Genomic DNA, 17187 nt, shown 5'->3' on the forward strand with positions numbered 1-17187 from the left:
TTCTCAGCAAGCTTCCCTGCAGGCAAGCTAGCTGGGTCATTTGGAAATGTAAGGAAACAGGATTTTCTACAGATACCCCTTACCCGTGGCTGTAAGTAGTGAATTGTATCATTCTTCCCATATTGCACCAAATTATGCACAACAGCTTTTATTAATTCCATAAAAGAATAGTTTAAGTTAAAGCAGTAATTGATGTAAGGTCAAGTAGAGTTGGAAATGCACAGTTTATCAGGTATTGTGAGCTATGGCTTCTCTATATTAGGTGATGGCGAATTCCTGAGTTACTGGAAAAAAATAACATCATCTTTTATTTTTTTTTTGACAGAGCTGTTATTTTTCTTGAGAAAAAACAAATAAACACATTTCAAAATATTTTTAGCATCTGCTGGACACATTCCAGTTCCCATAATTTCATTTTCTATCTAAAAATCACCATTAATCTGAGAATGAAGACAGAGAAACCCCAAGTGTGTTGCTACCTTAGATGGGTCCCGCTCAGACATAGTCCCAGGCAGTGTTTAGATTCTGAAGACTGCAATGTAATCCAGGAGCTATCCTAATGGTGGTGATATGAGCCCCCCACTTGTAAATTTTCCATAGAAAACAAAGCCCTTGTGGCAATTTCAGGACCTCTGAGGCAATGGGACCTCTACGTTGGAAACCTTGTTCCCTTTTGCTCTGTTCTACTCGCCTACCTTTGGGTTGTGTTACTGGTTTATTAGGGAAATTAGTGGAGGGTACTATATATCTGCCAGTCAATCCCTTCCCTTAATAGCTTTGAACATCTTAATCACCATCAGCCAAATTTGACAAATGGTCATGGACATAATCAGGTTTTATTTTTATGAAGATAAGCAGATGGACTGAGTCCAAAGGTGCAAGAAAGCTCCAGAATGGACATGCACACACATTTCTTTGTTCATCAGAGAACCCACTTAGGCAGGGAGGCTAGACTGCAGAAGGTCATCTGTTGTCCAAGGGACCCATAGCAAATGATGCTTTCACATGCAGGATCAGTGCAGCTCCCTGCCCACCCAGTCCTACATTTCCCACTTACACAGACTGGTCAATGTGGTCAGTGGAGTTTGGAGAACCCTTAGAATCACGGAATAGTTTGGGCTGGAAGGGACCTTCTGAGCTCCCCCAGTGCCACCCCTGCCATGAGCAGGGACATCTTCACCAGCTCAGGTTGCTCAGAGCCCCGTCCAGCCTGGCCTGGGATGTCTCCAGGGATGGGGCATCCACCACTTCTCTGGCCAACCTGGGACAGGCTCTCACCACCCTCAGGGCAACCATTTCTTCACTATGCCAAAGATAGGTGACTGTTTTAGGATGAGCTAACTCCTTGTGAGCTGTTGTTGACTATCTAGATCTCCACTAATAGGAACACAGACATCTAGCACACATGAGACCTTCACACCATACACCCCTAAATGCAACTATCTCAACCCATGAGCCAAATCCTATCCGTGAGCCAAATCCAAGCCAATTCTCCATGCTGTCTTATTGTTGATTCCAGCTGCACCTGCTTTTTCTTTTCCCTGTATTTCTTCATTTCTCTTCACTTCTTTCATTATTCAGCTCTTCTTGGGATTGGATAATACTGTCAAACTGCTTGTTTGAAAGATGTTATTCTCCACAAAACCATTCCACTGCATGAGCAATATATGAATGGGCTCATTTGTGTCCCCTTGGTTCCTGTTCAGTGAATGCCATCCCTTTGTCCACAGATATTTCTCTGCTGTCCATTGTTAAAATATTCCTTCTGCATGAAGAACTGAGAGAAAGGAAGAGGAAGCATCTTTAAAGAACTGGATTAAAGATGTTAATACATTACTGACAAACTCAAAGTTGACCCAAAGTTCCTCAGAAGATAAAAGGTTTCTTCTTAGGATCTCCTTTTGTTCCATAAGAAGACTCTATGTTTATTATTACTTTCCAAAGGAAATAAAATCGTGCACTAATTCTCTCTGTCCACGTCTATCTGTCACTCAGATCGGTCCCTAGCAACTTCTGAACCCTTTAGCTGTTTTCTATCTTATTTATAGCAGAGGTAGAAATCTCAGACGTGACAGTTACAACGTTTCCCCAAAAGCAGTGGATGGGCACAAGAGGAACATCCAAACAGTGCTCTGCAACTGAGGAACAGGCAAGTAAAGTTCATTTTCTTACTTATTGCAAGGCCAGCTGGCCAAACAACCCACATGGACCACCAGGTCAACCCGCAAACCTAAGCACGGCTTGCATCTACAGAACCAGAGGCAAAGAATGGAGGTTGTAGTACTGTGCACGTAGGGGCTGGACTTTAAAGCAGATGTAACAATTCTGGGAGTACTCAGCTCTGCTGTGCTTGGAGACAAGACCCTGGAGTAACCTGTATCTCCCAAGATGAGCCTGGTTTTGCAGGCAAAGGACAGACCAACAGCTGCTCTTAGGTGGATGCACGTCCACCAGCTCTGAAACTGCTCACCCATGATCTTTTCTGGAAATGGAGGATAGAAGGCTATTGCTCTCGAAATATTTCACAGTGTTGACAAAGGAGTTGTAAATACCAGGTATGTCATGTGGATTCAATGCACATCTAGAAGTAACAGGTTGCACAGAGAGGTGGCAGAGGCCCCATCCCTGGAGACATCCCAGGCCAGGCTGGACGGGACTCTGAGCAACCTGAGCTGGTGAAGATGTCCCTGCTCATGGCAGGGGTGGCACTGGGGGAGCTTTAAGGTCTCTTCTAACCTTTATGATACTATTCTAAATAGGACATGGTTTAGTACTAGAGTTAGGTTAGCTTATGGTTGGATTTGACGATCCTGAGGGTCTCTTCCAACTGAAATGATTCCATGATTCTAAATCCCTTTTCGGGCAAATACGCAGGATATCACATCATCAGCTATTACAGTAGGGTCGGTCCCCTCAAGCATGCGAGAGAGCATGGGCCACGTTTGTATGGAGTCCTACCACACCGGGGATGGACCAGCCACTTCATGCTATGACTATGCTCAAGCACCCAGTGTGCCTAATTCTACATTTCTGCTATCCAGAGCTTGCAGAAGCAGTGGAAGGAGGAGAGAAAGTCAGACCATTTCCTACAGCTACACATGGCCTAGCAAGCTGATCTCAGTTCCTGTTTTTGACATTCAGGCAACACATAAACTGTAAAAAAGAGTTATCAGAAGAGACACATGCTAGTCTGTGATGGCTGTGTCCATGCCCAAAACCACAGGTTACTATGGTTCATTAGCACGAAAGTGCTAATTCCTAAATGTCTCCGTCTACACCACAGATAAGTGAGGGAAAACAGCACTTTGGGATCTGCCCTTGGAATACATCAGCTCCTGAACACAGCCCAACAATTACTTGGGAAAGTACTAGTTATCCTGGGCCAAAAACTGTAGGCAGGAGTGTGCTAGCAGCTTCACAGCATGAATCATCACACTTGAGTGCCAGACACATTGAATTTACTAATGCAAAGTATAAATGAAGAGGGAGGTGCCTTGCTTGGAGTCTGCATCTCTGTTGTAGGCATGGGGGAATGTCTCAGGAAGGTGACTTAAATCCTAATGAGACATAAACATGGTGAGAAACTTCTTTATTTTGAAGGTGCCAGAGCCCTGGACCAGGCTGCCCAGAGAGGTTGTGGAGTCTCCTTCTGTGGAGACATTCAAACCGACCTGGATGTGATCCTGTGTGATCTGCTCTGGTGAACCTGCTTTAGCAGGTGGGTTGGACTGGATGATCTCCAGAGGTCCCTTCCAACCCCAACCATTCTTTGATTCTGTGAATCCCCCTTTCAGGTCTGGTGACTCTTCATCTAATGTCTGTCTGATATGGTCCCGTGTCATCTTGAGCTCATGTTGTCCCAACAGTGAGCAAATAAGTGAGAAGAAAAGCAGCAGCTTTAAGAGCTGATTCTTTTTGGTTCTCTGGGACTAGTGAAAATATCTGGTCTCCAAAGTATCAGAATCATAGAATAATTTTGGTTGGAAGAGACCCTCAAGATGATTGAGTCCAACCATTAACCCAATGCTGGCACTAAACCATGTCCCCAAGAATTTAATCTCCACATCTGTGCAACCCCTCCAGGGATGGTGACTCCACCACTGCCCTGAGCGGCCTGTTCCAATACCCAACATCCCTTTCCATGAAAAAAAAAGTTCCTAATATCCAATATATCTTATCAGTTGCTCCAGTAATGCTAAAACTAACCCTGGCTTTTAGAAAGCCCATGCAGTGCTGAGACATCCCTCCTTACTACTTAACATCCCTACACCAATTTGTGATGAAGGTGCCCAGAAGTTGCAAATTCCAGCTGCAATCTGAAATGTATCCTGAAAATGTTATTTCTCCCTGCTTTGAGAGCAGGTGACAGTGTCATCTGGATGACCATAGATGGCTCCACACAAAATTAGCTCTGGAAGTATTTCAGGAGCATCTTAGATGCCATGCCAAAAGAGCTCAGCCTTAAAGCTCACCTAAAACCTGAGCAAAAGCCTTTGTTCACACCACACAGGTGAGTCACAGGCATGGAATAGCATCAGTATGGACATATCCAACAGGTATAGGTTAGTCTAGCTCTGTAATCCTTTATCTAAGGGAACAGCATTAATTTTGCTGAAAAATTTAAGGATTGCAATCTTGGCATGAAATGGAGGGGGTGAACTGAAATAGCAGTAAATTACACACCTCCTAGTCTTGCAAAGAGTAATTAGAAACAGTCGGGAACTCAGTACTGACCTGAAATGGAAACTGAAATGAAACTCAATGAAAATGAATATATGACCAATCAGATGACCTTTTGTAAGCCAAGTGCATCAGGAAAAATTGCCAGTGAAGACAGAATCACAGAACCATAGAATAGTTTTGGTTGGAAGGGACCTTCAAAGCTCACCTAGTCCAACCCCTGCCATGAGCAGGGACATCTTCACCCATACCAGGTTGCTCAGAGACCCCGATAGCCATCTATAGACCTAATAGGAATATAGGGCTGCACAGGATGGGACAGATGTCTTGCAAATTAATAGGCAGCAGATCATCTTATAAGATGACAGTAGCCTGGGGATGAGGTGGCCTGATAAATATCCATTAAAGCCAAGAGTTGCTCTCTACATCTATCAGCATCCACCACACTGCCCTTCCACAGGGCTTCATCCAGCCTGCTTATTTTATTTTAATTGCTTTTTCCTCTTGGCTGAGGATTGCTAAAGGAGGCTGCACATGAAGGTGACTTGAAGAACTTTCTCCACCCCAGCCAGGGGACATGGGGTTGATATGAGCTCCAAACTATGGTATGCAGGCATCTCTGGAGATGCTTACCAACACTCACATAGGCTTAGATTAACTTCATCTATTGATGCCAGAGCAAACCCAGGAGGGGCAGATGTGGCCAGGTTTAACCACTTCAAAGCTTCCACCTACTTTGAAGGACTTTAAAGAGAAGTTACATTTGTTCAGAATCAGCACAGGATGCTAAATTTACTCTGCTGACAGTTTTACTGGCACTGAGTCAGCCCAATTCCCTCATACCCATGCATACGCATGAAATAATGAATGGTGCAGAAAAGGGAGACTTGCAACTACACAGTGGAGTCCTGCACAGAAGGGATATTTCTAACTTAACCTAGAAAGCTATGGATCAACCAAAAATGAAAAATATTCAGATTTTTCACTAGGAAAAAAAATTATGAAATGTTTAGTCTGAAATGTTTAATTAATTGTGGTTTTTTTTTTTTTCATTTTCCTTACTTATTTTCCATCCCATTTTTTTCCCTTATTCTACTCAAGACAATATGAAAGAACTATGGATCCCTTTATGAAGCAAAACATCAATCTGTTTCACAAGGAATATTTCAGAATATCACATTTCTCTTTAACATTTCTCTAAGCAGAACAACAATGAAAAAAATACACATTTTCGTGAAACTAAACAGCAAATTTGTCTGATATTTTCAAGTTATTTTGCCTTTCTGGAATAGAGTATCATTTGCTCCCAAATATTCTCCAGCTCCCTTTTCCTTCTTAATGCAGGAAGAGAGATGTTCAGTGAAACGAAAGAGTGGGAAGCCAAAAATCGATGATAATGGCTGGTCGAACTCTGGAGCTCAGTGCCAAAGGAGGTCACTGAAGTCCAGTATATAATGAGATTTAATTAAGTCATGGCTGTTTAGATGGAAATTGAGAATATTCAGCGTTATCAAAGGAAATTTCAGCAACACATCGTAATAATCATTAACACCACTCTTCAGCATTCACCTGTCCTCTACAAACTATGGGCCAAAACTTGAGCTATTCAACACCGTAGGAATCTCCTCTGATCTCCTTCCAGCTGTCTGGTCCTGGCTGTGATCAGCCAGAAGATACTGAACTAAGCTGAACTGTGAGCAAATCCTGCTCACGAAGAATTGCTCACATGAGAAGCACACATGTTTGATCCTAAAACTGTATTATTTTCTAATGAGAACAGAAAAACTCCATTTGGACTCAGTATAAACAGGCTCTGTATCCTTCTGCAAACACAATTAATTTTAAAGATAAGCCCAATTGTTTCTGTCCTGCAAAAGCCAAAACATGATTTTCAGCAATAAAGGAACAATGGCCCATTCTGAGGTCCCTCATGCAATAGTAAACACCATGACATGTTCTTGCCTTCCAGATAAATAACTCTAAAGTCCTGGAACTGGATGATTCCTTACTGTTTCTGTCAGCCTGACATGTTACTGCACCCCAAGACACTTGACCTCAGCACTTTCATCCTACCTCCCACCTCAGCCGCCTTTGCTTAAATGGTCAATTCCAACCAACTCCTATTGCAATGGTCTTGTCAACATATAAAATTCGCCACCACAAGTGCAAGAACTACCCCCTCATTGTCTGCTGCATCAAGTGCCCTGTCTCCTACTCCTACGTGATGCTTAATTACAGCTTTATCCTCCAATGCCCACGCTATTATCTTGTGCACAATAATTTACTGTAAAGCTGCACAGAGACTGTGAATGGTATAATGAAGCTCCTGGTGCCTGAGATTATTTTTTCCCCCAACATTAATAATCAACCTCTATAGACGTATGCGCACATATATGTATGTACACAAGAGCAAATCAGTTTGGTCAAGACGATATCTAATTGTGCGTGACTAAAACAATGTGATACATTAATGCGCAAATTTGAGGCTTGGACAATGCACAATGGAGTAAGTGTGAGCAGGCTGGGGAGGGACCACTGTCTGTGGGCATCTCTGGTTAGGGCTCATCAAGTACAACACTGGCACAAAAGAGGAGGGAAGTGCTGAGGCTACAACAGGGTGACTTCAGCACGGACTGAAAGCAGGCTATGAATAAGATATAACTAATGTACTGAAAAAGATGAAGTCAAGTCATTTGGCAGAGCAGAACCATGCTGCAACCCATTTATAAAAGTTGCTTGAGTCAGCAGCTCACAAATCACGGATATTTTAATTGCCTGAGGGCCATGGAGCATGGACTTCTAAGGAGGAAAAATCGTTGCCCATGCTGTCATGTCCAAAATGTCACAAATACATGAATAATGGTGATGGTGAACACTGCTGAGGGCCCAGGAGCTCAAAGAGCAAAGTAGTTGTGGGAAAGCAACCCCAAGATCAACAGCCCTGCCAATGGTCATGTCTCAGCAGAAGGAACTATAAGGTTTGAGGACCATCTGAGCCAGGCACTGGGATACTGAGCAGCACAGAAAGGTCCATGTATGATAGGAAAGGGCGAGATAGATCCCCACACTCAGACTAGGTGGCACATAAAGGGTGAGTGTCATGAGGATGGAGCCAGGCTCTTCTCAGTGACAACCAATGATAGGACAAGGAGTAATGGGTTCAAACTGGAATACAAAAGGTTCCACTTAAATTTGAGAAGAAAATTCTTCTCAGTAAGGGTGACAGACACTGGAACAGGCTGCCTAGGGAGGCTGTGGAGTCTCCTACTCTGGAGACATTCAAAACCCACCTGGACACCTTCCTGTGTAACCTTATCTGGGTGTTCCTGCTCCGGTGGGGGGATTGCACTGGATGAGCTTTCGAGGTCCTTTCCAATCCCTGACATTCTGTGATTCTGTGATCTGGCCACCCTTGACACCCAAAGTCCACTTGTTTGTGGACCTCGGGGTAAACACCAACCCCCCTGAGATCACCTCCTTCCTTCTAGTACTACCTCCACCTTAGGCCCACTCTTAATTCTGCGTTATTCCTCCAAGTCCCTGTGCTCAGCCAGACATGGGAAAAGCAGATTCTGGGCCAGATAAAAGATATCTATCAGCATCAGCTACAGCCCAGCAGCCTGAGGTCCTCCTCACCTCCTGGTGTCTGAATACCCACCAAAGGGTAAAGCATGGACTCTGGGCTAGATAACACTGGGAGATCCCACAGCAGAAATGCCAGAAACCAAGGAAAGGTCCATCTGGAGATCTGAAGAGGTTAAAGCCAACAGCAATTGAGACCTTGACCTCAGGAACCGTCCTGGTATGAATCATCACCTCATGGAGATTTGCCATCTTATATCTCTCTGAATTTCTCTTGATGTTATAAGCTCATGGGTCCTGTTGAGGAAGGAACACACATTGGGCGTTCCATACAGAAGCTGCTATGCTGTCTTCAGACATGTTCAAGCCTGTAAAGTCAGTGAATTCAATGTTGGTGCCACCAATGATGCCAGATGATGAACCCTGAGAGCTCCCATGCGGAACACAGCCTGACATTTCTGAGCTTGCTTGCAGACACAACCCACCTGTAAATGCCATGTTGACCCCTGAAAAATGGGTCAGGGCCAGGCTGAAGCTGAACTATCATCCCATTTAATGGCCTATAAGTTCATTCTCCAGTTGGTTGGAGCAAGAGCAGGTTAAACAAACAAAACAGCTCATGGCATGGATGCTTTGACACAAAATCTCCTTTATTGACAGGGTGATGTAGCAAGATGGGCATTGAGAAAAGCATCATCCCAGGCAGGTCTGGATGGGCTGCAGAAACCTGAACAGGGCGAGGAGACCCAAAGTGCTCCTGTGAGAGTTTACTGAGCCAAAGAGCATAATGTATTTGAAGCCTTCTCAAGAAAATGTGCACAATGGCATGGGTACCATCAAGGTATGGACACATGAACTAACAAGGCTTACCCAGTAACATATGGTACAGTCCCAGGGGAAAACAAACAAACAAACAAACAAACAACAACAACTTGAGAAGAAACCTTCATAGTAGGAAAAGTGGAAGAACTTGTAAAGAAAACACAATATTTTAAATTTTGCTCTTCAAGTGCAAAGGCTTTTCAGTGCAATTCATGATGAGTGCAACAAACTTATTCAAACATCTGATGAGACACAGCAGCTGTGCTTGGGTGGTGGCCTCCTAAGCCTTTGGCTCCAGTGGGATTCCTGGTGGAGAGATGTTTTCAGTACCTCATTTCAAGCGTCTGAAGACATAAACCATAAATGCATTAAAAATGCATTATTTCAGCTCAGCAAAACACTTCAGCACACGCACAGTAGCTCTTGGCTGCTCCTTATATGTCAATATGGACATAAATGACTTCCTGAAGCAGAGCTTGGTGGACCACACTGCAAAAGCTATACATGAATCTACGATGTGATTTTTCAGAGGGGGAATCTGGAGCAGCAAGATGTGCTAACTAAGGCTGGGGAAGATTAAGCTTTGTAGGTCAAATGAAGCAATTATGTTTCACAAACTCATGGAAGAATCAGCCCTCCCCGGAGAACCAGCAGCACAACTGCAAAGGGAACCCAAAGACGTAATCTTTCAGCAACAACAGGCCACACTCTGACAGAACTGAGGGGCTGCTGCCCAAGGAGATGAAGGATGGAGCATCTCACTGACCAGCACTGCTGACAACAGCTCTGGTCCAAATTGCTCCATCCACACTGCTGGGGGTTCTTGTGAACCACAGAATCACAGTGTGGTTGGGGTTGGAAGGGACCACTAGAAATCACGTAGTCCAACCCACCTGCTAAAGCAGGGTCACCCAGAGCAGATAATTTACCCTCGCAGATCTGCACAGGGGCTGCTGGGGAAAGCCCACCCTGTCCTGACTTTCCTGAAAGCTCTGGTGTGAAGCTGCTTGAGCTCATTGCCAGCTCATGTTCCCAGGATCCTGGCCCTTCTCCAACCTGGAGATGCTCTAGTGATACTGCAGTTCACCTGCATCAAAACCGCAAGGTTTGCCCTTGAGGCAAATAACAGAGGTACTTTTAAACTAAAGGAGGGGAGATTCAGGCCAGATATGAGGGAGAAATTGTTGCCCTGAGGGTGGTGAGAGCCTGTCCCAGGTTGGCCAGAGAGGTGGTGGATGAACCATCCCTGAAGACATCCCAGGCCAGGCTGGACGGGGCTCTGAGCAACCTGAGCTGGTGAAGATGTCCCTGCTCATGGCAGGGGGGGCACTGGATGAGCTTTGAACATCCCTTCCCACCCAAACTATTCTGTGATTTTATGATTCTAAGACTCTAAGGATGTGTCTCTCTGAAGAAAGGTCAGGAAATAGCTGTTTGACATGAAATAGAAGCTCCTCCGCTGTGGCAACGTTATTTGACTACCTGCATTTTTCTCCTTCCTTCAGGGAATTATTATTTCTCTTCTTCCTGTGTTTCTAATGCAGCTCAAAATTAGTATTGCTCTTTGATTTCATTTCTAGTCTGCATGACAGTGTAATTGCTCATCCTGGCATGGGACTAGAAATAGATTCAGCAGTAAAGCAGGTAAAGGAGGAACACAGTGAGGCTTAAATAACAGCTATTATTTTGCCACTCTATTGATGACTTGAAACATTATTTGCTCCTTGCTGTAGTAGCTACTATACGACTGTATCTGAAATATGCTGATTGGGAACCAGGTGTCCTAAAACCTAATCACAAACATGAAATATGAAGAGCCTAGTTAGTCACAGTCTGAGTTTCAATTCATATGTGATAGCAATTCTGGTGTGAGTTTTAATAGAAGACCTTGTCACTTGATTTCAAAAGGTTTACATGTCCAAGATGGCAACAAGGCAAATGCTAGGAAAAGGGAGATCACAGAATAATAGAATCATTTTGGTTGGAAAAGACCCTCAAGATCATTGAGTCCAACCATTAACACAACACTATCACTAAACCATGTCCCTGAGAACCTCAACTATGTGTCTTTCGAACACCTCCAGGGATGATGACTCCACCACTGTCCTGGGCAGCCTATTCCAATGCCCGACAACCCTTTCAGTGAAGATATTTTTCCTAAATACCCTTCACTGTCAATGATCCTACAGAGCTGATGGAGATACTGGTACAAGTTCATGGCCTCACTTGCTGCTCACACCAATGGAGATGTCTCTTAGATGCCAACAGGACAGAGAAGCTTGCAGCTCAGCTGAGAGGCCAAACAACCAGGATGGCCTCTTGTTTTCTGTTAGACCACTGAAACGTGGGTGTTGTAACAACCAGGTATCTCCTAACTGATCTTACACTTCCATGGCTCAGAGCCTTCAAGCTAAAATATTGCCTGTGAAAGCAAAGCACACACACCTGCTTAGGCTCCAAAGACACACAATTCTATCCTATTTAAGACTATGAAGTAAAATATAGCAAATAACAGATTCCCAGACTATTTGGGGTTGAGAGAGACCTCTGGACATCCCCCAGCCCAACCCACATGCTAACGCAGGGTCACCAGAGCAGATCACACAGGAAGTTGTCCAGGTGGGTTTGAATGTCTCCAGAGAAGGAGACTCCACACCCGCTCTGGGCAGCCTGGTCCAGGCTCTGGCACCTCCCAGCAAAGAAGTTTCTCCTTATATTCATATGGAATGTCCTGTGCTCCAGTCTGTACCCGTTGCCCCTCATTCATTGTTGGGCACCACTGAAAAGAGTCTGGTTCATCCTTTGACACCCACCCTTCAGATACTTATAATCATAAATAAAGTTCCTTCTCAGCTTCTCTCCTCCAGCTGAACAGCCCCAGCTCTCTCAGTCTCTCTTCATCAGAAAGATGCTCCAGACCCCTCAGCATTTTTGTAGCTCTCCACTGGACTTTCTTCAGTAATTCCTTGTCCTCCTTAAACTAGGGAGCCCAGAACATATAATCCAAACATCTTAAATATACATGCTTTGGATGCATAATGCCTTCTTCTCAGAAAAGGAATGAGAATTAAAATCTGTGACACTGCACATCATTCATTCACGATGCACATCTGCAAGTGACATCTCCACCACACACACATTTGTGGTTTCCCACATATCAGTGGGGATATTCTTTATAAAACTACACAGGCAGAAATCCCTTGGATCCATCAGTTGAGGTACCAGATTCAACACGATGAATATTTCACAATGAATGGTTCTGCAGCTTGACGAGCTGCATTTCCACCATGTCCCAAGTGTGCAACACAAGTCAGGCATAGGGAGATGTGCTGCACACGACATATGCAGTGTGGTAACCACACGGCCTCGAATAATGCAATACAGAAAGTGGATGAATGCAAAATTAACCTACATTTAGTCCCATCACTTGCTTCTGCTGCACTCGTGTGTGTGTATTTGAGATCATGTTATTTCTTTACAAGATTTTATATACATAAGGAATCTGAAGTATTTTTTAGCATGTAAAGGTGACAATTCAGTTGCTGGTTGTGACAGACAGGGCTGAATTCTGCTTTCCATTTTACGCCTTCCTCTGCAATGTACCTATTCAATATTTATTTAATTGAAATTAAGAGGTTGTAATTCTTCTTCAACTGGAAGAACCATAATAGAAGTGGGTGTGAACTACATAGATGAAAGAAGGAAGCTGAGGCTTATCTTAAGATAAAGGATTAGTGAGCTAAGGGAAAGCAATCAAAGACTGAATCAGATTCCCCCCTCCCATCTTTATCCTTAATACTGTCTTATTTCAGGGGCTGGAAAGTCTAGATGTGAATTTAATTTGGTCGGTAAGGCAGAGCTCTTGCTCTGGAGTTTCCATTACATATGTAGAATTACTAGGGAGGAAACAAGGGGAGATGACACTGAAATTTCCCTGGTTGCTGTGGACGAAGGTTGTTTTAAAAGACTAACCTGGGCTCAAGAGATGGGCAGACAATTTAGGAGAACAGTGTGGGAGAACTGGGAGGCTTCTTTTGGAAGATGACATGGCTTAATGTGCCCATGTATTTTTTTTTAAAACCCTAAAACACACCACCACAAGTCACGGTTGTAACAGGGAGCAGAATTAGGTCCATTAAAGTACTTTTAACAGTGTAATAACACAAGTTCACACTGCCTCAAGTTGACCCATCTTTCTTTAGAAGCCATGCAGGAAGCACAAACATAGATCAATTGTAGGAAATAAGAACATTAATGTAAAAACCACTCTCTATTTCCCCTCTCCCAACTCCACAAGCTCAGGAAACCATCAGCATCGCTTGTGCATCAATAACGATGTAATGGGAGGGATGCGCTGACGCTGGCTCCCCAACAACTGGATTAGTCCCACGATAACTGATTGGTAAATACTGGGACCATCAAAGCTGTCTCGGGGGAGTCTAGGAAAGAGGCAGCATGAGGCACTGGAGCAGATGGCTGTATTGTGAATTCTTCTCCTAATTAAGTAAAACAAGGACCTATGTGAGTGAACAAAGCAATTACTGGTCACTGTTGGTACTGTGCCGTCCACATGAAGGCTGTCATGAAAAATAAAAGGACTCTTGGAAAGCTTTACGTGGGAAATGGTGAGAAAGTAGGTTCTGGAAGAAGGTTATTTTATAATGAAATGTCTGTTTTCAAGGGATCCTCCAGCGCTTGCAAGGAGAGGAAAGCCCTGAAAGTGAAGCACAGACAAAACAACTTGTGTCTTTACATCAAAGGTGCTCAGGTCCAGAAGCTCCTCTCTGTTCTTGGCCAAAAGCATCGCTCTAGTGCACACTGAAACCATCGGGGAAATACATCGTGATAGCCCTGTGCTACTGAGGCTGGTGCTCTGCTCCAAAGGAGAGGCGTAAAGCCAAAAGAAGATCCAAAATCAGAGCATCTGCAACCTAAAGGCATGGTGCACAGCAATAAGCAGCAGGCAAAGTGTAGGATTTAGTCCTTTTGGAGTAAAAAATAGAGTAGAGACATGGTTTTCTGTTTCCAGATGCAAGGAGCCTGTGTGTAGCATGAGGCGGGGAGCTAAAACCACAAAGAGATGAAAGAAAATCCTAAGGGATGCACACGGCTGCCTGTGCCAGCAAAGGGGATTTAGAAATGCTCTGCGCAGAAAACAAAGCCCCAAGAGCTACAGAGGCTGCGACAAACACCCAGAAACACCTAAAGACTCAGACACCATTCACATTTTCAGGAGCATCTTGCATTGACATTATTTTGGAAGCTGATGGGATGTTATCACCCAGGGGTCTGATGTCCTGGGGTCTTTTGGCACCTCCAGACCCAGCCCAGAGCATCTGGAGGAGGTTGCAAATGGACCACTTGCTTGGCCATAGACCTGCATGGATGCTCATGTGTCCACAGACAATCAGTCTGGAGGATGGTGACATTGTAATGTGGCCATAAATATCCCTAAAAATATGTCTGGATCATGGAAACCCACTTCCCAAGAAGGATAAGACTGAATAAATATACCCCTCCACTGCACACGCTCTGCAAGCATCCACAATCACAGACCTACCTGCCAAAACCCCAACCCAGCTGCCAGCGCACAAAACTGTGCATTGCAATCCCTTTGCTAAAGAAAAAAGGAGTAAAAAAAGCTCCCAGAAAGTAAATTTGGGGACTAAAAATTAAAAGCTCCAGCTTTACAACTCTTCTGCAAGTAACTGGAAGGAGGTTTTGTTATTACTAAGCACTTTTGCATACCCAGCAAATGTTTACAGGCTCTCTGAGGCATTTGCATCCACTGGGTAAATTCTGTGTATTTGGAAATGAGACGGTCTGCAAATATTTCATCTTTTGGAGCTGTTCCAAGCTTAATCGAGAAATAAAACATGCTAGGGACAAATGTATTAAGCAGGTACTTAATTGAGAGAAGAGACGAGAGAAGACGGCACTGTTCTTGTCTCCCAGGCAGCACATGCATGTTTTAAACACGTTCCTAGATTGATATTTATTGCAACCAACAGAGCAGAAAGGCTCAGAAAAAAGCACTCCTTCCCCTCCCATAAATAATTCACCCCTTGTAACAGTTCATAAAATGTTTATATTAAGTAATAATTAAATATTACATTACAAAAAATAACTAACATTCCAGCCAAGAGGAAAAAAAATCAACCTGAAGGAGGGCAAGGAAAATTATTGCCTTGAAGCTGTCACATTGGGTTTTCTTTACTAAAAGCAGAGCTAAAGCAGTTAAAAGGGGTAATTCTCAGCTGCACTCGATGCTCCCTCCGCTCTGTTAGATGAAATCCTGATCTTGTCCCAAATTACAGGCTTTTTCCAATCAATCTTTGTGATATCCACATGGAACCTGCTCTTGTGTCTGTGCAAGATCTCCCTATGCGGCGGTTTTCATAGAATCACAGAATCATTTTGGTTGGAAAAGTCCCTCAAGATAATTGAGTCCAACGAATGATCAGCCAGGCGGGGCTGAAATTTGTCTCATATTAACCTCTTCTGTTAAGCAATGATGGGTTTTTACTTCAAATAATCCGCTATGCACTCTTATTAGCAGGTTTGGAGCCTGCTAATGGATTACTTGGTCTTGGTTGTGAAGACACCCAAGGTCCAAGATGGGACAAGACTACAACAGTCAGATCCAACCATGGGATAAAGGACTGTGAGCGTGGCAGGGAGGAGAGGGGGTGGTGGGTAATGATTGAGGATCAGCAGAAGCCATTGAGATAACATGAATCAAAAGTCATCATGCGTATACCCAGGCACTTTTTATTAAAACTATAATTGCTTGATCCAACCCATGCCCTGGGGAGCATAAAGAAAAGCAAGCGGCACCAAGGTCACTGCAGACAGAAAATCAATGCAGGGAATGAATGGTAATGACTTTTTCTTTGTTTTCCCTAGGTTCAAACAGAAGGACTGTGGAGATTTCCTGCTGGCATCTCCAGGGATGCACAATATCCCTCGGACTTGCTCCAGCAAAGCACTTTAGTACATTTTTAACTTTCAACATCCAAGTCTTGCTACTCTTGACTGTGACTACAGTGGGTTCGAGCATCCCAATGGACCATTTTATTTCATATACACAAAGACAATTATCCACTTCTCTGTGGGGCTCTGTTCTCTATCCAAAACCATCCCAGGATTTTGCAATGACCACTGTCTTCTGCACCCCTCATGGGTGTCCACAGGACCTTCTCTGGTCTGCAGCTGTGCTGAGATACAAAACCAAAACCTGAATAAAAGAGGCTACCTAAGGCTTTACTAATGTGGAAGGATGTCACATTTTACATGTCAAATTCCTCTACATACATCTTAGTATTTTTTGAGTGGTTTTGTGGGTCAATGTCCTTTTTTTTTTTTTTTTTTTCAATGCAATAACGCTCTTGACATGTGATTTGTGATTTACTGCAGAACTGTTCCTGAACCAGCCATTCCTGTCTGCACCGATACCACTGATGAATCCCACATTGATGTCATACCCTGCCTATATCTTTCCTGAATTGCTTCTTACTTATTTCAGGCTGTTACTCCAATACATCAAGATGTCCTTGAATTCCAATTCCAGCATGCAAAATGCTTTAGCCGAACACAAGTGAAGGACTCAGCACCAGATTACATGGATGAAAGGGAGTAGAGCATCTCCCTTATGAGGAAAGGCTGAGCAAGCTGGGTCTCTCTAGATTGGAGAAGAGGAGACTGAGGGGTGACCTCATTAACGTTTACAAATATATAAGGGTGAGTGTCAGGAGGATGGAGCCAGGCTCTTCTCGGTGACAACCAATGATAGGACAAGAGGCAATGGGGACAAACTGGAACACAAAAGGTTCCACTTAAATTTGAGAAGAAACTTCTTCCTGGTGAGGGTGCCAGAGCCTGGTCCAGGCTGCCCAGGGAGGTTGTGGAGTCTCCTTCTATGCAGGCATTCAAACCCACCTGGACACCTTCCTGTGTAACCTCATCTGGGTGTTCCTGCTCCATGGGGGGATTGCACTGGATGAGCTTTCCAGGTCCCTTCCAACCCCTGACATTCTGGGATTCTGTGAAAGACTGTACAGGCACTCAGATGGGATGGTCCTAATGCCTCCTTCTGCCCTTAAA

The 17187-nt window shown here is 44.0% G+C and overlaps 1 protein-coding gene across 2 annotated transcripts in view; it reads right to left on the bottom strand.

Annotated features, from left to right (window-relative positions):
• The window catches only part of MAP6 (microtubule associated protein 6), a 46580-nt gene that overhangs the window by 16546 nt on the left and 12847 nt on the right, over positions 1–17187 (bottom strand). The window lies entirely within an intron of this gene.

This window comes from Columba livia, chromosome 1 (assembly GCF_036013475.1).
Source record: "Columba livia isolate bColLiv1 breed racing homer chromosome 1, bColLiv1.pat.W.v2, whole genome shotgun sequence".
Classification (NCBI taxonomy): domain Eukaryota; kingdom Metazoa; phylum Chordata; class Aves; order Columbiformes; family Columbidae; genus Columba; species Columba livia.